General features: G+C 44.9%; 1 long non-coding RNA gene across 1 annotated transcript in view; it reads right to left on the minus strand.

The window, feature by feature from the left end:
- Positions 1–14,419, minus strand: part of LOC115087058 — a 123,026-nt gene extending 108,607 nt beyond the window's left edge. The window contains exon 1 of the long non-coding RNA XR_003855413.1: positions 14,256–14,419. This is a non-coding gene — a long non-coding RNA (uncharacterized LOC115087058). The remainder of the gene's footprint in view (positions 1–14,255) is intronic.
- Positions 14,420–25,385: the final 10,966 nt, after the last annotated feature.

Genomic DNA, 25,385 nt, shown 5'->3' on the forward strand with positions numbered 1-25,385 from the left:
TCAGTAACAATAGACTAGATCTTTACTCAATACTGAAGGATGGAAAATTGTCTTTGAATAGCACCAAATTCCCTCTTTTATTTCTATTCTAAGATTATACGCTTATTTAATTGTTTCTATCACTTTATGGATATGCATTAGGAGATCCATATTCAGCCACTATCTGGCTAAGTTAGCTGGATAAACATATCTGGCAAACTTGACCAGGATATTCAGCAGCGCTGCCACTCTCCTGAATATATCTAGTTATTTAATAGCAGGATACTTTTATCTAGCTAACTTTAGATCTGCTACAGCTAAGTTAGTCAAATAAGTAGATCTGCCCCAGTACACCCCTGTCCCATCTTCCACTTAGCTGGCTAATTATTTAGCTGGAAAAATATTTATAGGGTTAAATGGCGGCCACTAACACAGTTGAATATTAACATTTTTATTTTATTTATTTATTTAAAAGTTTTTATATACCGCACCATGGGGTAGGAGTCTATCCGTCTAGGCGGTTTACAAATAGAACATTCATAATATCATAACTTACTTCATTATGACACCACTTAGAAAAATCCCAAATTATCCGGCTAAGTGGCTCTGAATATGATCCTCTAGGGGAATAATGTGACAATAAACATAATTCAAGCATCAGTTTAGAGATTATTGATTATTACCATGCTCTATGGAGAGATCAAATATCTTGATTTTTCCCATATGCTTGATGAGCTCTTTTAATATTACTGCAACTACTGAAAGTAAAATCAAGTATCTGACAGTCTACCATAAAAAAAATTTAGTTATTCATCTAGAAGCATTCAGTAGGCAATTTTCCATGGCACTATAAATTCAAGCATCTGAAACATCCCCGCCAATGGTGCAATTAACAAGAATAGCTTTTATTACAATAAAAATGCAAACATGCAATAAGCACTATATTTATGAGCTTGTATCATAAAACCATGATTTTTGCAGCCTTATTTAAGAGTCTCCATGCTACCAAGCTCTGTCTAGGTTAGGCATCTTATCACAAAACCTGTGCCTTCAGTTTCTATGCCCAATTGCTTAAAACTAAACATTATAAGGGTAACTTTGAAAGGCATTTACCCAAGTAGATAAGTACCTAGATTAAATGATCTGCCTGAAAAATTGCCCTATCCAAATGTGGCTATACATACATGTAATTTGCTATAAAAAACACAATTTTAGGTGCATTAGAAGAAGGTGTTCTTGTGTACATGTTTTAATCAGGGAATGAAAACAGCATACATGCATGGGAATTCCAAAATAATGCATGTTATTTTGTCCCCACAGCCATCTGCCTGCACATACCGCAGGTGAAAAGTATGGGGACACTTTTAACATGCCAGGCCATTACCTCAAGAGCTTTTGGGTCTCATTTTGAAAGATATTTGTGCGTGTGGCTCCCCCCTTGGTCCAGACTATGAATTATTCCATGCTTAGGGTGGGAAATTATATTTACTAATATGATTTATCTTCAGTTTTGTAGCCTGAGTAGGGGATGAGTCAGAATCCCAGTCATCCCGATACCACAATTCTGTGCCCTTCCAAAACAATCTCTCACTTGTGGCACCACAGACCAGATAAAAGCATCACACCAGAATAAAACAGTATTACTAGTAATACTAGTATTGTGTAGGTAGACAGTAGATCCAACCAGAACATTAGATGCAAAAAGTACTGTAGTGACATATAATATAAACTTGCACTTTTCTTATTTTATATCAAGCAATGTAAAAGTAACACTGGATAGGTTGCCGGTGCATGTCGGGAAAAAGGGGGTTCCTGACCTCTGTCGCGGCCCTTTAAAGGGCCGATGATGTCATAGGCCTGCACCGCCGGTGCTCTCCCTACGTGCCGCCGGAAGGAGAGGTCCCTAGGCACGTCCCACAGCCTGCTCCCATATGCAGAGTAGTGGGGAGTAGGGATGTGAATTGTTTTTCTGATGATTGGTTGGCCTGCGCCATTTTTAAAGATGGCACCGGCCATCCATTACTCCTACTATGTGACAGGGGCCGGCCAATGGCATGGATACCATGTTACATACTAAGGGCAAAGGGCCGTCGGCGCCATTTTGTTTACTGGCAGCCGGCGGCCCGAGAGCAGGAGATCGCTCCCGGGACCCCCGCTGGACCACCAGGTACTTAAAAAAACTTTTTTTTTTTTTTGGGGGGGGGGGGGGGGGTCGGGAGGGTGGGGGATTAGAAAGAAATAAATTTAAATGGTCGGGGTGTTTTGTTTTTTTTTCGGCACGACACAGCCGATTTAAACGGGTAAAAACCGCAGGAACGAAGATTTCCCGCAGTTTTTACCCGAACCCGATACCGGAAACGAGTCTGGTACCGATTCACATCCCTAGTGGGGAGGCCCGATGGCATGTCGCCATGCCCTCGATCCCCCCCTCCCGCCGGGACGCCGCCCCCGTGCATGTCCGGCGTTTTGGTTAAGGGTGGGCTCTGGCCATGCGGCGCAGGCCCACCTATAGTCAACCAGGGCAACCAACATGGATGGTAAAAAATAAGGAACGCTAATAGAGAAAGATTGTGGGGGAAAGCAAGAAGTACACAGCTGTCAAAAATTGTCTTTATCCCTGAGAACTCAAAAAGGGGGTGAAGAAACAAATCCACCCCAGTGTCACTAGTTTGTAAAGGGTGCACCCTGTCCCAAACACAAAATTGTGTGGAGAAAAACAATCAAGAATCTTGATGGAGCTGGCTAGATGACGAATCAAATAGATGAGCACTGCAGTGTGTGGAAGGTCTCTCTCTCCTGGGTAGCTACCCCAAATAGTTTACTTGGTACTAAAGAGAAAGATGACTTGGTTTCAGTCTCTTACAGAAAAAACATGGCCCACCAGTTTCTTTCCCAGAAAACTCGACTTCAACTGAAAGGCTGAAGCAGTTAAGATGAGATACTGAATTTGAGGACATAGGCAAGGAAATAAACCTTTGCCCTCCTTTGCTAAAATACTCTCTGTGCAAACTTTAGATTATTTAACTCATTCTCTTAGGAGGGTGATGCAGCCATGTGCTCCTGGGCCTGGATATCTCTGTAAAGGATATCTCTCAGTCTCTCAGCTCTTGGCTCCTCTGTCCCTTGTTGAGATTTTACATGCAACTTGGCTATGAAGCAAGATCAGCTGTCTGTTTCTTTATTTCCTCAGAACACAGACTTCTGTCTGTCCCTCTCGATAATTAGCTCTTCCTGAGAAGAACTGATTGCAGTGCTGCCAGATGCAATCCTCTTTTCCTGGCTCCAATGCCTGTCTGTTCCCCACCCTGCACACACAGGCAGAGTCAGCCAAAGTGCACCTTTTCTACCTCAAATGGTCTCCCAGCATTCCTTTGGCTTCCTTCTCTGCTGGCTATGTACTACTATTCTCTGAGCAGGCTAAAGAGTTCACCTCTTTTCCCAACTTGTTAACACTGTGAGTGCTGTATGCTGGTTCTTGCAGAACAGTTGTCATTCACATGAGGACTACCTAAGTTAATAGTACCTGTACATTCTTCAACTGTACATAGTCTCCCCCTTTTATTTATATTTATTTCTGTTGGGGTTTTTTTTTTTAATATACTTCATCTAGCTATGCCTTTTTCCCCTCCCGCTCCCCATCCCCCCTTTCCCATGCCCCCTACCCCTACCCTCCCTCCCTCCCCATACCCTGCCCCCTGCCTATCCTCCCCCACCGCCCCCTCCCCCTTCCTCCCCCCGTTATCATTGCTCCTTTGGCCCTCTTTGTATTCTGATTTTTGGTGCTGTTATTAATGTGTTATTGTTATATTGTTATATTGTTTCATTGTATTTCCCGCCTGAGTTCTTTGTAAACCGGCATGATGTGCTTCACGAATGTCGGTAAATAAAAGTTAATAAATAAATTAAATAAATAAATAAATGAGAGCACATAGAGGTTTTTGAAGCATTTTTACCTTGGCTGCAGTGGCTTGCAGTCTCTGCAGGATTAAAAACCCCTTTTTGACAGGTCCAAAAGACATCACTCTGATCCAGATGCAGCTCAGTCCACATCGTAAGGCTAGAACACATTATGTGCTCATGGGGGCAGGAACCTTGTTTATAGTAGCTTGCTACATGCGCATAAAACTACGTTTTATGGGTGGAAATGGCTCTTTCAAAATAAATAGAGGCTCTGTAAAAGCAAAAGTAAATGCAGAACCCAGTTACATAAGTACTTTTACATGACCTGCAGAGACACATTCTGGAAAGCAGAGATGGGGTAGAATTGGAACTCACATGCTTGCTTTTTTATTTTAAAAAGTTAAGAGTGAATTTTCGAAGGGGTTTCATATGCAAAATACCTTGTATGCACATACATTTAACATGTGTAGGTTCAATTTTCAGAACATGGAGAGTACACCTGAACTCACATGATTGTGTAGAAAAGTAAGTGCATATAAAGTGGGTGTTTTTGGGGTGTGTCACAGCATGACTTCGACATTCACACATACTTGTATATTATAACAAACGTAGGTGTGTACATCATCAAGCATGTGCATGCTTTTACACATAATATTTAACATTCAAAATTCAAGCCCTCATTGTCTTTTTGGACCAGGTGTTTGGCATGCCAGCTGCTGGTGATGAGTGGTAAGGGCAGCTAGGAGTATAGAGAGAGTATGTGGGATGCTAAATGTGAAATTGTTGACCTTGCTCATTGTGTTTATTTTGCGTCATGTTATTTTATGTTGGCATTGTTGCGACTGTCGCTGCCCGACGCCTTCACTCTGCCCTCCTTACCTCTTTGGCGACTCCCTCCGTGGTTGATGGAAGTTTGACTGCCGCGGCTAGATGCCGCGGCAGTCAAACATGGTGGAAGGCAGCATCTAGCCGCGGCTAGATGCCGCGGCTAGATGCTGCCTTCCACCATGTTTTCTGGAGACCTAGGGGCGTGCGCGCGGCGCGGCCCCGACTCTAGTACCAGCAATGGCGCGAACCTCAGGGGCGTCCCTCTGAGATGACGTCATCATATTCGGATATTTAAAGGTCTTTCATTTCGCTAACTAATAGAGTTAGCAAAGGTTACTAAAGGTTACTACAGGTTACTACCTAGCTGCCTCCAGGTATCGCTGCGGATGAGATTCACTCTCTGTATACCTTGCTACTCTGCCTCCTCTGACTTTACCAGGGGTACCCGCTCCTCGGGGGCCTCACTCTCTCTTTTACTTTTCAGGTCATAGTCTGGAACCAGTACTCACTCCTCGAGGGTCCACTTCCGAATATAACTTCTGCCAGGACCTGCTACTGAATATAACTTCTGCCAGGAAGTCACTGCTGCCTACAACATCAGTGTGTTACCATCTCTCTCTCAGAGTTTTCCCTGGAACCAGGTACTCGCTCCTTGAGGGCCTACTTCATTCCAGCTCCTGGGCTGTTCTAAGAGACTATTGTGTGAGTGTTACCATCAAGGTTCTGTTCCTGAACTCTGCATATTCTGCCTACTCACTATCTCAGTTTCTCTACAGCTCAGCCTTCCTGGGATCGCTGTTCCAGTGCCTGAGGGACTACAGCCCAGCTGGGCTCTTCCAGCTCACTACTGCCACCTCTGATGATTCATAAAAGCTGTTTAATAAAAGAACTTGTGTGTGTCTGTCTCCCAATTCTGAGCCTGTCCTGTGGTCCCTCTCGGGATCTTCCCCCGGGGGCGTGGTCATCTGCCACCGGCCCAAGGATCCACCCACAACTATCACAAATAATAACAGGCATCTGTCTTTGTGTCTGATGCAACCTTTGCTTCCATTGTTTTTTGGGGGTTTTTTTTGTGGGGGTGGGCATATCAGTGGATGTGACTGGATTTCCGAAAGTGTGTCTGCGTGAATGTTTGGGAGAGTGAAAATGTGTAAATGAGGCAGACTCTGTGTATGTGTGTGTGTGTGTGAGAAAGAGAGAGAGAGAGAGAGAGTGGGGCAGTCTGAGGATGACTGGGGTCTGTGTCTGTTTGTGAATGTGAGTGGGGAGTTGGGTATGATGGTGAAGTGACAGAAAAAATGAGTAGCATAAACTTGTGGATACTCAGGAAGAAACATTTGAGGGAGCAAGAACAGTGGAGGAGGCGGAGGAGGCACCCCCTAGAGAGAATATACAGTACAAGGTTGCTGTGTTTGGATTTGACTTGAGCTGCAAGTCTTGTGCAGGTGCATTTTAAACAAAGAAACCATACTATACCTATACCAACAGTTAAAGCAAGACCTGGGCTCTTCCATTCAGAGTCCATGTCTTGCCAGTACACCTCAAGGTCACTCAGGTCCTGGCCTTTTTTGCCACTGGCACTTTCCATATACCTCTAGGAGTCACAGCTGGAATAAGCCAGTCAGCCACCTCCCCATTTATAGATGTTTCTGGCAGCAGTTTTCAGAAAAACACATCAGTATATTTCTTTCCCATGCAGAAGACAGCAATTACCCCAAATTATGACTTATTTTACCAAATTGCATGTTTCCCCTTTGTACTGGGGGCTATCAATTGCACACATGTGGTTATAAGGTCACCTGCAGGCAACAAAGTCACATTCCACAAGAGCACCCATTCCCTCGACATGTAAGTGGTCTGCATTGTCAAGAGGATCATCATGCACATAGTGCTCAGGTTTCCAGGGTCCTGTCACAATGACTAAATCCTCTCACAATCAGGATCGCTTCCAAGCTTGCCACATCACACGGGACTGGCTTTTAGGTATGTATGCTGCTCTCACTAAGACTGCTCTGAAACTAACCTCTGCCCTTTTCTCTCCCTCTCTAGGTGGTTTTACTGCTTAGTCCCAGGAGGCCTGCTCCAGCCTCTCCCGCAGGCCAACTTACAGCAAACCTGCTTTGAATATCTCACTCTCCTCTTCTCTGCCTTCTCCCCAACAGGTGATATGGGATATCTATTAAATACCTAGCTCATGTTCCTTCAGGCAAATCCAGAAGTTGTGGCAGTTGAAAACTGCAACTGGATCCACAGGCAGACTAGGGTAGCCATTGACAGAACATTTGGCCTAATCAAAAAAATATTTCTACTGTCTGGACAAATCCGGGAGATGCTTTCTCTACAAGCCTATGAAGCTCTGCGACAGCTTTTTAGCTTGCTACATGCTCCATAACCTAATCAAAACCAGAGGCATGCCGTCTCTAGAGAGGGATGATGCTCATATTACAGTGCCCAATGATGAAGAAAAGGAAGAGGCAAATGATGAACACAGAGCACCAAACTTACCACAAGACTGTCTATAAAAGGAACACTGTGATACAAAAAAATAATTTCAATGAGAATGTGCATTTATTAAGAAGTTCATGGAGATGTTTGTGTATTAGACATACAAACTTTTTTCTGGAATGCCATCTTGGGTGGGGGGTCCTCTGGTATCTTCAACTGGGCTAGTCTTGTGCTTCTACAAAAGGGTTTTCGATCAATGCAGAGTGTGCTCTCAGAGGCCATGGAAGAAGACTGTGGCAAAGGGAGAGAGCTAAATGACGTCACCGGAGGCAAGAGAGCTCCTGAGAGCTTTGGTTTGGGGGTTCAGAGGAAGATAGACTGGAAGCTTTGGTGTGGTGCACCTTATCAAATGGTGTGAAAAACGAGGGCATTCCACAGAATGCAGAAACAGGTAGACTTGAAGACACCTGTGTGTCCACTGGGGAAGGAGAAGGAATCCTTGGTCACAGTAGGAGAAGACATCCTTGGAGGTGTTGGGCATGCAGGGGAAGCTTCAAACCTTAGTGGTGGAACAATAGCTAGGGACAATAGTGTAACTCTAGAGGGAGTCAGAATCCAAGGGACCTGTGGCTGCCAGGGGGTGGTCCATGCTGGCTCTGGCTGGCATAGAAGCATCTGCTGAAGCATTTCCTCAAAACATTACTAATGACATCCATTTCTCCCTCAGCACCTGTTCAATTCCTTGTAATTTCTCTTGCAGCACTTAGAACATTAGAAATGCTATAGTGGATTAGACCAAGGATCTATCAAGCCCAGTATCCTGTTTCCAACAGTGGCCAATCCAAGCCAGAAGTACCTGGCAAGTACCCAAACATTAACTTCCTTTATGCCTTGCATTTCCTAATATAATCTAAAAAAGAGGTCAGCTAATGGATCACTTTGTACAAGCATGTGGCTCTCTGCATAAGTCATAGGCAACTGCTCATCTGTACCTGGTGAATAACTTTGCCCTTCCTCTCCTATACATATTTTCTCAGTGCCTACACCATGCACAAAGAGATCCAGAGAATGAATTTTGCTATATGTGGGTTTGGATTTGTCCTCCTACAGTGCCTCCTTCTGTTCCTCATCTCTTTCTTCATCTGTGTTCTGCTCATGCCTGGCATCTATAGGATCCCATCACCCCTCCTCTTCTGACTCACTTGCTGCCTTAGGACCTTTAGCCAGCACTATAGGATTGTGCCTAAGCCTTGCCAGACCACTAGAGCCTGGGCTGTCCAAGTCGTGGTGTGCCTCTTCACCTGCAAGACGATGAAGTATAAACTGTCACAAATGACTCTATCACTCTTTCTGTTAGATCTCACACTAAACATTGTAATCTGCAATTTATTTTAACAGGTATGCCTAGAATTTATCAAAGCAATGGTTTACCATTTAGCCTGTACAGCATGGCTCTTTGTGTTAAAAAAAAAACATCTCCCCAGTTTTCACTAACCATTCTATAGCATGGTCAAATTATTTTCTGAATGGGGAGGGCAACCTTCAAATTGATTTCCATGGGTAAAAGGCATTTTTACTAATATAAATCAACTATCTGAAAATTTCCCATCCTCAATGGAGCTAAAAGTTCGCACCCTTGTTCCACAATGGGTACACTTTTAGCTCTGCTGACAGCAGCATTCTTGGGAGAATGTTTAGGATAAGGGAAGAAAAGTGTGCAAACAGATTGCATTTTAAAATTGATTCGTGGATTTTTGAGCAAAATTCCATCCATACACAAAACAGGTGCATTGATATGCATATACTTTGTATCCGTAGCAATTTTCAAAGAGAAATTACTCATGCATTTTAAGATTTGATGCAAAGCCCACGGTTAAAAAGTACATGTGGACTTTGCCCTATAACAGACAGTTTGAAAATTGACCCCAATAAGTATTACTACAGATTCAATTATGTGTAATAGACAATTAAGGCCGGGGTTAAAGGGGCACTTAGGGAAGATAAGGTGAACGAGGAAAGACTCACTTCTTTGCTTTTGTGTTTACTGAGGAGGATGTTGGGGAGAAACCTGTTCTGGAGATGTTTTTCAAGTATGATGATTCAGATGAACTGACCTAAATCACGGTGAACTTGGAAGATGTAGTAGGCCAGAGTGACAAACTGAAGAGTAGCAAATCACCTGAACCAGATGGTATTCATCCCAGGGTTCTGAAAGAACTAAAAAATGAATTTTCAGACCTATTTCAAGTATTTGTAAGCTATCATTAAATCATCCATTGTACCTGAAGACTGGAAGGTGGCCAATGTAACCCCGATATATAAAAAGGGCTCCAGAGGTGATCCGGGAAACTATAGACCGGTAAGCCTGATTTCAGTGCTGGGAAAAATCATGGAAACTATTATAAATAATAGACACAATTTAATGTGACACAACCAGCATGGATTTACCCAAGGGAAGTCTTGCCTCACCAATTTGAAAAATGTATTTTAAGGGGTGAATAAGTATGTGGACAAACGTAAACCTGTAGATGTGATATATTTAGATTCTCAGAAGACATTTGATAAAGTCCCTCCTAGGAGGCTTCTAAGAAAACCAAAAGTCATGGGATAGGAGGAGATATCCTTTTGTGGATTGCAAACTGGTTAAAAGACAAGAAACAGAGAGTAGGATTAAATGGTCTGTTTTCATAGTGGAAAAAGTACCTTAGGGATCTGTACGTGGACCAGTGCTTTTTAGTATATTTATAAATGATATGAAAAGAGGTATGAAGGTGAGGTGATCAAATTTACAGATGACACAAAATTATTCGTAGTAGTTAAATCACAAGTGGATTGTGATATATTGCAGGAGGACCTTGCGAGACTGGAAGATTGGGCATCCATATGGCAAATTAAATATAATGTGGAGAAGTGCAAGGTGATGCATATAGAGAAAAATAACCCATGCTGCAGCTAATGATGTTAGGTTCCATTATAGGAGTTACCACCCAGGAAAAAGATCTGAGCCTCATAGTTGACATATTGAAATCGTTGGCTCAGTGTGCTGTGGTAGTCAAAAAAGTAAACAATGTTAGGAATTATTAGGAAGGGAATGGCAAATTAAAAGGAGGATGTCATAATACCTCTGTATCGCTTAATGGTTAGTCCACACCTTGAATACTATGTGCAATTCTGGTCGCTGCATCTTGGAAAGATATGGTTGCACTGGAGAAAGTACAGAGAAGGGCAACCAAAATGGTAAAGCATATGGAACAGCTCCCCTATGAGGAAAGGCTAAAGAGTTTAGGGCTATTCAGTTTAGAGAAGAGATAGCTGAGGAGAGATATGTTAGCGGTTTACAGAATCATGAAAGGACTTGAACAGATAAATGTGAAACGGTTATTTTTTGGATAATACAAGGACTAGGGGGCACTTCATGAAGTTAGCAAGAAGCCCATTTTAAACAAATTGGAGAACATTCTTTTTCAGTCAGTGCACAATTAAGCTCTAGAATTTGTTGCCAGAGGATGTGGTTAAGGCAGCTAGTGTAGTTGGCTTTAAAAAAGATTTAGATAAGTTCCTGGAGAAGTCTATTAACTGCTATTAATCAATAGGGAATAGTCACTGCTTGATGCCGACATTAGTAGCCTGGGATCTATTTAATGTTTGGGTACTTGCCAGGTATTTGTGAATTAGATTGGCCACTGTTGGAGACAGGATACTGGGCTTGATGGACCTTGGTCTGATAATGGCAAATCTTATATTACTAGCCGTTAAGCCCGTAACAACGGGCTTCATTTAAAAAAAAAATTTCGGTCTATTTCCTTCCCACTTCCTCCCCCCTCCCCCCACCTCACTCTCTCCTCCCCCCCTTCCTCTCACCTCCCCCCTCTATTCTCCCTCTCCTCCCCTCACCTCACTCTCTCCTCCCTCTCACCTCCCCCCACCTCACTCTCTCCTCCCTCTCACCTCCACCCACCTCACTCTCTCCTCCCTCCCACCTCCCCCCTCTATTTTCCCTCTCCTCCCTCCCCTCCCCTCACTCTCTCCTCCCTCTCTCCTCCTCCCTCCCCTTTCAGCTGATCACAACCGGCAGACAGGGGGGTGTCCCTCCCTCGCGCGCGCGTCGCCGCCGCTACTGCTCCTCCCTCCCTCCCTCGCGCGCGCATGCCGCCGCTACTACTCCTCCCTCCCTCCCTCGCACGCGCGCCGCCGCTCCTGCTTGTCGCCGTTGCCGCTCCTGCTCCTCCTGCTCGTCGCTCCTGCTGCCGCCGCTGCTCCTGCTCCTAAGGAGCAGGCGCTTTTTTTTTGGGGGGGGGGGCACGCTCTGCTCTGGCCGACGTGCTCGCATGCGCAGTAGAGCTGCTCTCTACTGCGCATTTGTGGCACGTCGGTCCGGGCTCCCTTATAGGTATGATATTCTTAGTTCAGCTAGAACAGATTAGTGAATGGGATGGTTACCATTCAAATGCAGCCCCTCCCTTTGAGGGGATTTGGAATGGCCACCCCCCTGAGATTCTGTATAGCAGCTGTCTGCAGAGAGATCGGGAGGCAGTCCTTTATGGTTTGCTCAGAATTAGGAGGTAGAGAGGAGGTTTTGCTTGCATTGTTTTTCAGGCCCAGTCAGAGGAGCCAGGCAAACCCTGCCTGGAGATAGGAATGTGCATTTGTTTAAAACGAAAGTGCAAAATGCGAGGAATAAGGCTAATTTGTTTCATTCAGAAGGGCCACAAACCAAACCGGAGGTCTCCCAAATCAAACGAACCTTATTCTATTATTTAGTTTTAAACTAATGCATCGGGCCTAAACCTAGGCCTGAATCTGGGGCCTCACCTAGGGCACAGGTAGAGGCCCAATGCAGGAGCCAAGGCCTCTGCCAGAGTGTGATGCCAGTGCCTTGGTCTAGGCCCAAAGCAGGGGCCATAGCCTAGGCCAGAGTGTGACAATGAAGTCTTGGCAGAGGTATGTACTGATGCCAGGATCTTGGCCAAGACCCCTGAAAGTTAAAAAAAAAAAAAAACTTACCTGATCCATCGGGTATCCGATGAAGGCCGGGGGTTTTGTTTTTTGGCCTTTTATTTTTATTGCGTGACTTGTCTTCTTCACATGAATGAAACAAATCAAGTAATCCATGAACCGAAATTCCTGGGGATAAAACCTCCCAAAAATGAAGCGAATAAGAAAAAGAAATTGTTATCCCCTGCACATCCCTACCTGGGGATACTGACCAGGGTCGGGAGGGTTTTCCTTATCCTGTCCACTAGCTGGGCTGGTTAGGATTTTCCCTCTTGGCATATTTTTCCTTTTTAAGATTTTTAGTGGCAGGAGCCTTGTAAAAGCCTGTACACCTCCTGGACCCAGGGCAGGGGGAACCCTGTGACTGGGGCTGTACAGGTTAGGTAAGACCTGCCATCCATGTCCTCAATGAGGATGGAGGTGCCAGTGACCTGCTGCAAGGAGAAACTCAAGCATCAGCTTCCACTGCAGGGAAAGAAGAGAAAGAAGACCCAGAAGGAAGTTTTGGCTGCCCCTTCCTTCCTGTTTGAAGCAGGGAAAGCTGCTTGCTTCAAGGGGATCCCTCTCATTAGGGATCCAGAAAGAAGAGATAAAGAAAATGGGTAAGAACCAATGAATATTTACTAACTGTGAGTAAGAGAAACCATCAATCACTGAGGACACCCATCTGGTGTTTTCAAGTCCTGGGGGGAGTGAGAGAGAGAGAAAAGATTTACTCTCTGTGCTATAGACTATTTACTATCTTTGCCAGACTGGAAGGGGTTTTCAACCTTCTTAATGAGACCCTGCTCACCTGGAACTCCACTTAACCAAGCCCTAGAAGGTGGATGTTTCTCTGGCCCTAGTATATGAGTTCTGCACAGACAGAGGCAAAGAGACTGAGAGAGAGAAGAAAACAAGAGAATTCTCTGGTGCTGCAGTTTAAGTTATTGTGCAATTTATCATCAGTGTTTGAACAGTAAAGACTTGAATGCTGAACACTAAGAAAAGTGGTTCCAGAATGGCTATTTGAGCACACAGCACACAGTGAGTACAGGTATCCCTCTCCCAGGGGAAGGAGTCCCTCTCCTGCTCTGGGGAAGGAGTCCATGAGAAAAGCTTGCCCCAAAGAACTATAAATAAGGTTATAGCCCCACCAGCGTCTGACATGCCTTCCAAGGTGGGGTTACATATGAATAACAAATTCTAACCTTCAACAATTTATACGGTTAACAGGTCAGAAAGGGAGCATGGAGAGGACAATTTGCCTGGGTAAGAAAGAAGTTTACTGGTTAAATTCCCCAAGTTGAAAACTGCCCTCCCTTCAGTGAAGGAAACTAGCTGGCAAATTCCATAATGTGATTAGTTTTAGCCAAGGGGAAATGGGTGGGGTGCGAGTGGAGGAAGGCGAGTGGGGATTTCAGGTAGAAATTCCTGCCCATACTTTTCTGCGCATGCCTGTAATGCAGGTTAAAAGTCTGCAGGTGCCCACATTTGTACCCGTAGTCCCTGCCAGTCCGAATTTTAAAAGGGAAACTCTATTGGGTGTTTTCCTTTGACATTTAGCTGTCTGCATATCTGCAGGTACATATTTAGTTAGTTGGTTAGTTTATTTATATTATCTGTGGCCCTGCAAACTATTCTTGGGGTTTAAAAATTGCTCCCTTAGAGACAGATTCAGATAAATTGCATTTACAAAAGACATTGATCTGTTCAAAGCTGCACAAACTTGCTATGCCACTTCCATTACCTCACTGATATAAATCGTGAGCCGAGAAGAAAATATTAGCTAAATCATACTCAAATAAGGAACTTAATTATTTGGGTTTAATCTATTATAAGCCTGTGCATTAGAATTCCATAACAGCATTGATATTTTTTACATAATTCAATATATAATCCCTGCCTACAGTAGGAGATTTCAATTGTATATTATGATGCAAAAGTTCTGTTTAGTTCCTTTCTGGGATTTGTTTGTCTTTTAAAATTTCTCTCACTTACCTTCTCTGACTATATGGTAGGCATGTGGCAAGGGTTTTCGAGATCCCTTTTTTGTGTATGAAATTCAGGTATCAGCCAAGGCCTTGTTTAGAGCTTTAAAAAAATAATAATTCTATCACTAATCTTACCTTGATAGCCATCAAACTACAGCATCTTCCAAGGGTGTTCCGGAGTTTCTGGTTAGTTTTATTCCACAGATTAAACAGTGATGGATTTAGGATTTTGACGCCCCTAGGCATTGTTGGTGCTGAAGCCCCTTGCCTCCTCCCCCTGCACCCGGCAAGGGACAATAGAGCAGAAGGTATAAAGCACAGGTGTGGTTTTTTTTTTTTTTGGCTCTGCTTTCTCTGCTTCTGGTTTACCTCTTTCCCTCATGTCCCTAAACAACAAGAGGAGGGGTGGGGAGGGAATTAGGGAGCAGAACTCCCTGCTGTCTACTGTGGCCTCACCCTGTTCACTGTAGAGGCCAGGAGGGGATGGGATGGAAAAGGGAATACATCAGTTTGTCTTTGCTCTGTATCATTGAGCCTCAACCTTCCCCTTCAGTTCTCTGCGGGGGAGGGGGGGGGCTACGGCAGGAAGGAGAAGGCTGTTCTCTAATAAGAAAGATTTAGCACAGCTGGGAGACAGCAAATCTTATGTGGGTTGCTGCCCCCCCCCCAGATTGTTGCTGCCCTAGGCACAGGCCTAGCGTACCTATTGGGAAAGCCAGGCCTGAGACTAAAACAAACTGCCTCGGTAAGTCCAACGCACCTCATTGAAATTGCCAGTTTGCAATGCGATCAAGCTGCTCGATTTATACACACTGCTGCTGGTACGAATGAGTATTCTTGGCAATGAGACAAACCAACATATTTCTAGCTAAGGAAAAGCAGTATCAGTGATAAAAAAAAAAAAGGTGAATCTACTAGCACACAATGTCCTTAAGAGCTATCAATTGTTCCATGCTCCATAGAAGGAAGTGTCTATGTCTTAAACCATTACCCAAAATAGATGTGAACTTGTGAGTTTGACTGTACCAAGACAGAGATACCTGCTGTTACAGAAAAAAAGATGTCTGAGTTCAGGCAAGAATTTCTACCTCAGCTGTTGCAGGGTAGCTAAAGCAGAGTACATTGGCTCCCAGTAAGTTGGTACTGGTTATCTCCAGCAGAAAGTATTTTGCTAATTAGGGAAAAGTTTAAGCAATGTCATAATGTTTTCTAGGAGCCACAGTGGCTGCAGAGTTCCTGACCATAAACAGATGCTCTGTTTATAATCAAAATAACTTTACCACAATGGTAAATTTCTTTTGTCATTTTTTTACTTTGAAGAAGGTAAAGACAAAAACTGTGATTCTGTGTACCTGCTGTATTTTACTGCTGTTAATAAAGCTGCTTCTTGTTGTGGCCTGTAGTTTGCACTGTTGGTTGGCATGGCTGGACTATGCTGATCCCACCCACCCCAACTCCCACAGCGACTCCGCATTGCAGTGCTGGCAAGAGAAATGGAGTATAAAGGGGAATTCAAACACATTCCATAGGTATCTATAGCTATAATTTGAAAAGAAAGCTCTAAACAAGAAATTCCACTTGATAATAAAGGCAATTACAATCTGGGATTTACAAATTCATGCATCTGTGGTCCTCGTCTATGCATGGATCTGAATTTAAAATACCGTCCCATCAGTCCTCATATTTCCCCTAATTTGTCCTGAAAATGTGGTGTTGGTAGGACATGAAACACAAAAGTTATTAGAAGGGTACAAACAGAAATGGGCTTTTGAAAATTGCCTGAGCTACATGCAGGTCAATTTATGCATAGAAGGCCCCTATCTTTGTGCTGTTACTCACAGAATGAGGAGGAATTCCTGGGGGCAGGGATGGGGCAGGTTTGGAACTATGTGCATACTTCTGAATTTGCAAAATTATATGCTTGTAGCTTTTGCTGTGAAACATACACAAATTAGCAAGGATTAATTGTCAAAGTAAAAACATGTTCATATGCATGTTGTGATGGATATTATATTATATTATATTAAGTCAGGCTGTAAGGGAAACCTGGGATGGAGATCCAGTAAATAAAACAAGCCAGAATAGGAGTTAGACTCCAACTCCCAGAAGACACAGGTGTTCTGAGGAGAAGGAACCACCCAGGTTTTACCTCATTGAGGAGAGGGTCGAGAGCTTGTCCGAAGGAGGGTCAGGGCAGGAATAGTAAAGAGTAGGGATGTGAATCGTGTCCTCGATCGTCTTAACGATCGATTTCGGCTGGGAGGGGGAGGGAATCGTATTGTTGCCGTTTGGGGGGGTAAAATATCGTGAAAAATCGTGAAAAATCGTGAAAAATCTAAAAATCTAAAAATCGCAAAACCGGCACATTAAAACCCCCTAAAACCCACCCCCGACCCTTTAAATTAAATCCCCCACCCTCCCGAACCCCCCCCAAATGAGTTAAATAACCTGCGGGTCCAGCGGCGGTCCGGAACGGCAGCGGTCCGGAACGGGCTCCTGCTCCTGAATCTTGTTGTCTTCAGCCGGCGCCATTTTCCAAAATGGCGCCGAAAAATGGCGGCGGCCATAGACGAACACGATTGGACGGCAGGAGGGCCTTCCGGACCCCCGCTGGACTTTTGGCAAGTCTCGTGGGGGTCAGGAGGCCCCCCACAAGCTGGCCAAAAGTTCCTGGAGGTCCAGCGGGGGTCAGGGAGCGATTTCCCGCCGCGAATAGTTTTCGTACGGAAAATGGCGCCGGCAGGAGATCGACTGCAGGAGGTCGTTCAGCGAGGGTTCCGGCGCCTCGCTGAACAACCTCCTGCAGTCGATCTCCTGCCGGCGCCATTTTCCATACGGAAAATGGCGCCGGCCATACGCGTATGGCCGGCGCCATTTTCCATACGAAAACGATTCGCGGCGGGAAATCGCTCCCTGACCCCCGCTGGACCTCCAGGAACTTTTGGCCAGCTTGTGGGGGGCCTCCTGACCCCCACGAGACTTGCCAAAAGTCCAGCGGGGGTCCGGAAGGACCTCCTGCCGTCCAATCGTGTTCGTCTATGGCCGCCGCCATTTTTCGCCGCCATTTTGGAAAATGGCGCCGGCTGAAGACAACAAGATTCAGGAGCAGGAGCCCGTTCCGGACCGCTGCCGTTCCGGACCGCCGCTGGACCCGCAGGTTATTTAACTCATTTGGGGGGGGTTCGGGAGGGTGGGGGATTTAATTTAAAGGGTCGGGGGTGGGTTTTAGGGGGTTTTAATGTGCCGGCTCACGATTCTAACGATTTATAACGATAAATCGTTAGAATCTCTATTGTATTGTGTTCCATAACGGTTTAAGACGATATTAAAATTATCGGACGATAATTTTAATCATCCTAAAACGATTCACATCCCTAGTGTACAACAATAATAAAAACAATAAAAATTCTAGCGGATATTTATTTTATTTATTTATTTAAAATTTTTATATACCGGCATTCATGTTGCAAACACATCATGCCGGTTTACATATAACAGGGGTGTACAGTAAACAATTCAATAACCTATTTGTGTAGAAGGAAGCAGTTACAAATAACAAGGTAATAGAACTGGGAGGAGAGAAGAAAAGAAAGAGAATAACATTAGGTATAGGTATTTACATTAGTAATGACATTTTTACATGTGGAAGTGGTAGAATCTGGCTGAATAGAATTAATCGGTGTCCGGGAAAGCTTTTTTAAACAGCCAGGTCTTAAGTCTCTTCCTGAAGGTTGGGAGGCTGGGCTCCTGTCTAAGGTCCGGTGGGATGGAGTTCCATAGAAGGGGGCCGGCTGTTGAAAAGGCCCGATCTCTCAAGGTAATGTGTTTGGTAGTTTTGGCTGGGGGCACTTGAAGAGATCCTCTGAGTGTGTCTCTTGTTGGTCTGGAGGAGTTATAAATTTGGAATGGGACTTGTAAGTCGAGTGGGGTGTGTTGATGGATGGTTTTGTATATTATGGAAAGAGATTTGTAGAGGATTCTAAAGTGAACAGGCAACCAGTGGAGATCTTTTAGGATTGGAGATATATGGTCCCTCCTCCTGGAGTTTGTCAGTAATCTTGCCGCAGCGTTTTGTAACATCTGGAGGGGTCTAGTATAGGAGGAAGGTAGGCCCAGAAGGATAGAGTTACAGTAATCGATCTTAGAAAAAATGATAGCTTGTAGAATGGTTCTGAAGTCCTGAGTGTGGAAGAGTGGTCTAATTCTTTTCAGAACTTGGAGTTTGTGGAAACAGTCCTTGGTGGTTCTGTTGATGTAAGCTTTAAGGTTCATCCGGTTATCAATTAATACTCCTAGATCTCTCACCTGTGTAGTAGTTGGGATAGTTGGAGGATTAGAGATGGCATTATTATCTGGGGAGATGAGAAGCAGTTCTGTTTTAGAGGAGTTTAAAACTAGGTTTAGGTTAGCCAGGAGATGTTTAATTTCGAAGAGACAGTTTTCCCAGTGAACCAATGTTTTTGTGTAAGATTCTTTAATGGGTATCACGATCTGGATGTCGTCGGCGTAGAGGAAATGTTTGAGGTTAAGGTTGGAGAGGAGTTGGCAGATAGGTAAAAGATAAATGTTAAAGAGTGTAGGTGACAGTGAGGAGCCCTGGGGGACACCTATGGATGCGTCCATTCGTGAAGATTCTTTGTTCTGTATCTTAACCTTGAAGCCTCTGTTGGAGAGAAAAGATTTAAACCATGAGAGAGCTGTGCCTGAGATACCTATAGAAGCCAGAATGGAAGTGAGAATGGAATGATTGACCGTATCAAAGGCGGCTGATAGGTCCAGTAGAATTAAGAGGAAGGATTGGCCTTTGTCAAGGCCCATTAATATGAAGTCAGACATGGAGATGAGGAGGGATTCTGTGTTCAGTGACTTGCGAAATCCGTATTGTGATTGGAATAGGATTTTGTTTTCTTCTATGTATTCGGAGAGTTGAGTATTGACAACTTTTTCTAGAATCTTGGCTATGAATGGGAGATTGGCGATAGGACGGAAGTTGTTGGGGTCTTTAGGATCCAAGTTGGGTTTCTTGAGTAGAGGTTTGATGGAGGCCAATTTGAGGTCGTCAGGATATAGTCCTTGGGAGAGTGAGCAGTTTATGATGTCCGACAAGGTTTTAGCGATGGAGTCAGGGATGGCCAGGAGCAGTTTGGTGGGGATAGTATCCAAAGGATGGGAGGAAGGTTTCATTCTTCTTATAAGAGTTTGTATCTCTAAGATAGAGATGGGTTCAAGTGTTTCCAGACCATTGTTGTTGAGGGATGATTGTTGAAGAGACTGGTAAAGAGCAGGGTCGGTGGGATTAGAAGGCAGATGAGTTAGAAGGCTGTTGACTTTGTTGTGAAAATGAAGAGCAAGTTCTTCAGCTTTGGGTTGTGCTAGGTCGTTGGGAATCTCCTGTGGGATGATTTGGGTGAGATTGGAGACATAGGCGAAGAGGGCTTTTGCGTCGAAGATTAAGTGGTGAATCTTGGATGCATAGTAGTCCCTTTTGGATTTAGAGGTAGTTGACTTGTATTGATGGAGGGTGGCTTTGTAGATGGATCGTGTATTGGTGCTTGGGGATTTGCGCCAGTCGCTCTCTTTCTGTCTTAGATTTTGTTTTAGCTTTCTTAGTTCTTCCGTGAACCATGGTTGTCTTTTGGAGGCGTTTGGGAGTGATTTTTTGGTTGCTAGCGGACATAGCTTGTCGGCTATGGAATCTGTGATGGCTTTCCAAGAGCGGAGAGCTGTGTTCGGGTTTGAGAGATCAATGGATGGAAGTTGAGAGGCTAGGTGGGAGCTGAGGTCTTCTGTAGAGCAGGATCTTCTGTATGGGAAAGATGGTGAGGGCCCTTTGGAGGTGGAGGGTTTGTTCAATGAGAATGCGGTTGAGATAAGTGAGTGATCAGACCAAGGGACCTTCTTGCTTTTGAGGCGTGAAGAATGTTTGATGCCTGGGTTAATAAAGATAAGATCCAGAGTGTGGCCTGCTTTGTGTGTGGGTTTGGTAACTAGTTGTTTGAAACCCAGGGCTGAGAGGGCAGAGAGAAAGGATTCACAGCTGGATGATGGGGTAGGATTGTCCACATGCAGATTAAAATCTCCTAGGATAATTGCTGGAGCGTCCAGTTTGATGAGGGTTGTGATTTCCTCTACTAAGGGGGAGGGGTCTGTCTCAAGGAGGCCCGGAGGGGCGTAGACGAGTAGGATTTGTAGTTGTTCCGAGGTGAAGAGACCCATTTCTAGTTTAGAGTCTGAGTTGTATGGGTGCTGGATGAACCTGAGGTCTTTTTTTGATGCAAATAGGAGTCCTCCTCCTCTTTTTTTCAGTCGGGGGATGGAGAAGATGTCGTAGTTTGATGTGGGAAGTTGGTTTATAATTGCTGTGTCCGTGGGTTTGAGCCATGTTTCTGTTATAGCACATATATCTGGTTTGGTATCAAGGAGATAGTCGTTGAGGATTAGAGATTTCTTGGACAGAGATTGTGCATTGAATAGTGACAGTGAGAATACAGTGAGGCCTAAGAGTTGGGTGATGGGTGTTATCAAAATTGGGGTGAATGATTTAAGGTTTCGGTGTAGCGCCTGTCGTTTGTGTTGTAGTATGAATGATCTGTTCGGTTTTCCTATTGCTGACAGGCTGTGTTGTAAAATAGGTATTGGGAAGGTGGGGAACATTTTAGCGTGTAGTGCTTGTGTTGTAGTGGTGCTGCGTTAGTGCTGTTGATGGACCGAGGGGCGAAGGCAGTCTTTGTGAGTCTTTTGTTTTAATGTAGAGTGCTGAGAGGTAGTTGTTTTGCTGTTGCTTGAGTGTTGTTTGCTCAGGATGGTTGCTTGTTCAGGATGGTTGCTTGCTGAATGCTTGCAGGATGGTTGCTTGCTGAATGCTTGCAGGATGGTTGCTTGCTGAATGCTTGCAGGATGGTTGCTTGCTGAATGCTTGCAGGATGGTTGCTTGCTGAATGCTTGCAGGATGGTTGCTTGCTGAATGCTTGCAGGATGTTTGTTTGTTGAGAGCTTGCTGAGATGACACTGGCTGGGTGCAGTATGGTGCTTGTTGGGAGAGAGCTGGAAGAACGTGACGCAGGATGGATGCTGGCTTACTTATGAGGGTTCACATTGGTTTCAATATAACCAATTAGGTTACTTGCTGTTAGGCGGATAATGGATGAACCAGCTATTATCATAGTCATGTGAGAAGTTGGTGGAAACCATCAAACATTTAGAGGAAGGATCCCTCACTATGGGAAGGGACTTTTTGTTTAGCCTGGTGTTGCTTGGGCTGGTCGTCCGGGGGTTTCACTGTTCATTCCGAGGAAGCCGTGCGGTGGTACTGCTTAGAGATGTCCGAGGGTGCGAGGGTCCGAGGGTGATTCGTTGGCTCGGGTGCAAGATTTTTTACCCACAGGACACAAAGGTAAAGATCCCTCAATTCTCAAAGTATCCACGACAGAAGACTATAGGACCGCCACCAGAGAAACTCACTACCAGGTCCCGTCGTTAACAGCTATTTCAGATTTCAATTTGTCTTCTCGACAGCTTAACAGCCACGAGTATGCTCTTTTACAGAAAGGACTTCCTTTGTTCCTTTTGTTCATTATGGTCCTTTTTCAACACGGGTCTAATTGCAAAGATTTTGTTCGCCAGTTAAAAATAAAACATTTGTTTGCCTCGACGGAACCATCACTGTAAGAAAGCAGTTTAAGAAGGAAATCTAAATGGACCCCCTCCAGGACGTCCAGATCCAGCCTTATCTACCTTTGAAAAATTTGTCCTACGTGCCATAGATGAATTAGAACAACAACCTGTATCGACTCGATACATCCTCACGACTGCAGAAACTCATGACCAGCTGATAAAGGTGGCAGGGTAGTTGTTATGGATTCAGCTGACTACATGAAAGAGGCGATGTGCCAGTTATCAGATACCAACTTTTATGTCCATTTGAGCACCGATCCTATGAAATAATTCCAATCTCAAATCCAAGAGATATTACATGAAGGCATAACTAAGAAATATATATCATTCAGAGAATATGATTTTCTCTTCAAACAGTATCCATGCACTCCTATTTTTTACTTGGTTCCGAAAATCCATAAATCTTTAACTTCCCCTTCAAGCAGGCCTATCGTGTCAGGTATTGGGTCTTTATTGGAGCATATGTCCCAATATGTTTATTCTTTTCTTCATTCTACCATTTCTATGGGAAGATCTTACATACAGGATTCTTCCCATTTCATACAGCTTATTAAAAAAATAGATCTAGCTGAGGAATCGTGCTTTTTGGCAACAGCAGATATTGTATCCTTATACACAAATGTTGTGTTCCGCGCGCGCCCCCCTACCTGATCACGGCGGCGACCCGCCACAGCAAGCACCTGGAAGACAGCCGGTCCGGTGCGTTGTTCCTGCACGGCGGCGCAGGCCCCCGAGGTGACCGCCAGGCTGGGAGCCATCCCTGGTCCCTCTTCGCGGCGTCGGGTAGCTTCCCCCGCGGGTCGAGAATTCAAGATGGCCGCCGCCATCTTAGGCGTGAGGCCGTGCCTCTTCACCAGAATTAAAGGAACCTAAGCCCTTTAATTATCCACAGCTGCTGCCAATGATCCAGAGCAGAGGAAGTACAAAAGGAGGCTTCCTCTGCTCATTCCTTGACTTGGCAACTTTTGGGTTAGTCAGGTCTGCTTGCTTCGGTGAGTTCTACTACTTCAGATCCTTGTTCCTGTCTTGTCTTGGTGTTCCTGGTTCCTGACTTCGGATTGGCTAGCGGTGATTCCTGGTGTTTGACCGGATCGGCTAGCGGTGATTCCTGGTATTTGACTTCAGATTGGCAAGCAGTGATTCTCTGGTGTGTGACTTCGGACTGGCAAGTGGTGATCCCTCGGTGTGTGACCTCGGATTGGTAAGCGTTGACCCTCTGGCACTTGACCTTGGACTTCCTCTTGAGCATCGTCTCCAAGGGCCCACCTAAGTCCCAGCGGCCCGGGTCTCTACAGGCTCCTCCCGGGGGGACTGCAGGCTTCCAGGGGTGAAGCTCCAGTCAGCCCTTGCACCGAACGCTCGACTTCTTGACCTCTCAAAGGTCCACCTAAGTCCCAGTGGTCCGGGGCCCTACGGGCTCCTCCTGGGGAGACCACGGGCTTCCAGTGGCGAAGACACAGTTCCTATCCTTGACGTCACGACTCTTCGTCTGCCTCCACAGTTGCCTCTGTCTCCAGTGCCGAGGGTCAGCAGGTCACGTCTTCTGTTCCTGCCTCGCCACCCGACGGGAGAACCTACGGATCTTCCTCCTAAGGTATACCATCCTCCCGTCGGCCCAAGGGTTCACAAGCCTGAGCATAACAACAAATATCCCTCAAGACCAATCACTGAACAATATTTTTGAAATTTGAACATCTCAAGGTCTTTCAGAAGGTTTTAGTAATTTTGTAGTAAAATTAGCTACTATAGCTTTAAAATCCTTTTTTTTTCTATTTGATCAAGAATTTTACAAACAAATTAATGGCACAGCCATGGGTTCCCTCTCTGGTGTGCATTTAAATTTCACGTTTTGAAGAAAAGTTTATCTATATATCGCAGTTTTGGTCTCAGGTTCTCCTATGGACTCGCTTTATTGAGGACATTTTCTTTATTTGGAAAGGATCCACTTCAGAGCTACAGCTTTTTTCTGATTGGATCAATGCTCAGGATCCTAATTTACAGTTCACAGTGAAATATAATTCTCAACAGGTTCCATTTTTAGATCTGCTAGTTAAGAAGGAGAACAACAATTTTCACTAAGTGTACAGACAGGAACACATTGCTGCATTATAACAGCTTACACCCACACAATTTGAGAAACAATATACCTGCAGGGCAGTTCTTAAGACCGCGGCGCTTATGCAGCACTACTCAGGAATATGTCAAGGACACAACTGTGATGACTAATAAGTTTCTGGACTGTAATTATCCACTAAAAATAGTCAAATGGGCATACAAGAGGGGCCTATATATGGACCGAGACTTACTCTTAATGAAGTAATCACACTGGGCCACTAAGCGCCCAGTCTGCATTACTCCCTACTCTAGCAGGTCCCCCCAATTTCAGAAGATCATTTTAGAATATTGGCCTGTTTTACAACTTCACACTGTATTTCAAGCAAAACCTTTGTTTGCTCATACACGGGGCCCTAATCTCCGTGATCATTTGTATTGACCATGTCAAAACTAATAGCGAGTGATATTGATTCTATAGGGCAATGCACATGTGGTCATTGTGTGATGTGTAAAAATGGTCTATAGATCAGTTTTCTATCATCCTTTTTTGAATATTTAATTTAAAATAAATGCACATTACACTTGCAACACCGCACAAGTCATATATGTCATGCTGTGACCCTGCTCTAAGTTATATAGCGGCCAATCAAAATTACCCATAAAAAACATATTATACAACACAAAAATTGTATATGGACCCAGAAATTGGAACTCCTCTTATAAAGATTTGGCTCGAATTTAATCATGCTCTTGAACAATTACAGTTTTTCGTGATTCAACAGCTGTCCCCCTGTAGGGGCAGTAACATTTTACATAAACGTCAGCATCAAGAGCAGGAATTTATCTATAAATGACATACTCTCTAGCCGGCTGGCTTGAATACTATTATTGAATGGGAAGTTTAAGAACATAAGAACATAAGAAATTGCCATGCTGGGTCAGACCAAGAGTCCATCAAGCCCAGCATCCTGTTTCCAACAGAGGCCAAACCAGGCCACAAGAACCTGGCAATTACCCAAACACTAAGAAGATCCCATGCCACTGATGCAATTAATAGCTGTGGCTATTCCCTAAGGGGTAGATTTTCAAAGGGGTACGCGCGTAAGATACGCCTGTACCCCCCGAAAACCTACCCCAAACCCCCCCTGCGCGCGCCAAACCTATTTTCCATAGGCTCGGCGGTGCGCGCAAGCCCCGGGACGCGCGTAAGTCCCGGGGCTTGCATGGAGGGGCGTGTTGGGGGCGTGTCGGGGGGTGTACCGGGAGTGATGCGGTGTTTCGGGGGCGTGTCCGGAGTTACGTGGCATTTCGGGGGCGTGTCCGGGGGCGTGGTTCCGGCCCGGGGGCGTTCCGGGGGCATGACAGCGGCCCCTGGACCAGCCTCCGGACCGGAACATGAAGCGCGGCAGCCGGCCCGGCGCACACAAAGTTACGCCTGCTTCCAGCAGGCGTAACTTTCGGGATAGAGGTAGGGGGGAGGTTTAGATAGGGCCGGGGGGGTGGGTTAGGTAGGGGAAGGGAATGGAGGCAGGCTGC

Source organism: Rhinatrema bivittatum, chromosome 3, assembly GCF_901001135.1.
Source record: "Rhinatrema bivittatum chromosome 3, aRhiBiv1.1, whole genome shotgun sequence".
Classification (NCBI taxonomy): Eukaryota; Metazoa; Chordata; class Amphibia; order Gymnophiona; family Rhinatrematidae; genus Rhinatrema; species Rhinatrema bivittatum.